Genomic DNA, 869 nt, shown 5'->3' on the forward strand with positions numbered 1-869 from the left:
TATTGGGTAGGACAAGATGGAAAGGAGAACAAAAGTGATTTTGAGCAGCCACTCTATGCCAGCCACTCCACAAGACACTTTACTCAGGCCCTGAACCCCACTGCTTAGTGGTCACTGTAATAGTTGGTCCCTGATCCACTTGCTTATTGGTTCCTGAACCCCTTGCCAAATGACAGAAACTCAGCTCTCCTCTCTTGCGTCTCATGCGTGACCTCAAAGTGGAGAGGGGGATTCTCACATCTAATTTACACTGCTGTTTCTGCATCTCCCCCCTTTCCAGCTGCTACTCCAATCTTCCTTCTTAGCCATTCTTGGGATCACCTTCCTGTTTGCTTTGATTCTGCCTGCATTTTCCCACTGCACCATCAATGCTCCACTTGATCAATAAAGCTCCTGAACCATCTCTTCTTTTCACAGCAGCTTCCTGGAGACCCCTCTCCACTGCCTCTGGATCCCCATCACTCTGATGCTTCCAGTGCCAGTCTAACATCACTGTTCTATTCGTTAGCCCATGCCGTGGCTGGAATCCAACCCTGACTGCTTAGAGGACTGCATGCCCACACTCTGTACTCACTAAGGTTGCCAAATAGAGTGACCAACTGTCCCTGTTTTGTTGCATTGGTTACCTTACGAGGTCAGCTAATAAGTGGCAGAGCTGGAATGCAAATACAGGCCTATTCAGCATCCAAACCTTTCTTCTTTCAAAGCATCAGCCATCAAACTTTTATATTTGTGTTCAACACACACCGCAGAAATATGTAGAAGAGTGACACTCGAATAAGACCTGGATTTCTCTGAAGATTATGATATAGGAGTGAGCCTATTCCACGGGCTTCTAAGAATTAATTGATAAAGTTAATATATTACCT

This window comes from Pteropus vampyrus, unplaced genomic scaffold (genome assembly GCF_000151845.1).
Source record: "Pteropus vampyrus isolate Shadow unplaced genomic scaffold, Pvam_2.0 Scaffold220, whole genome shotgun sequence".
Classification (NCBI taxonomy): Eukaryota; Metazoa; Chordata; class Mammalia; order Chiroptera; family Pteropodidae; genus Pteropus; species Pteropus vampyrus.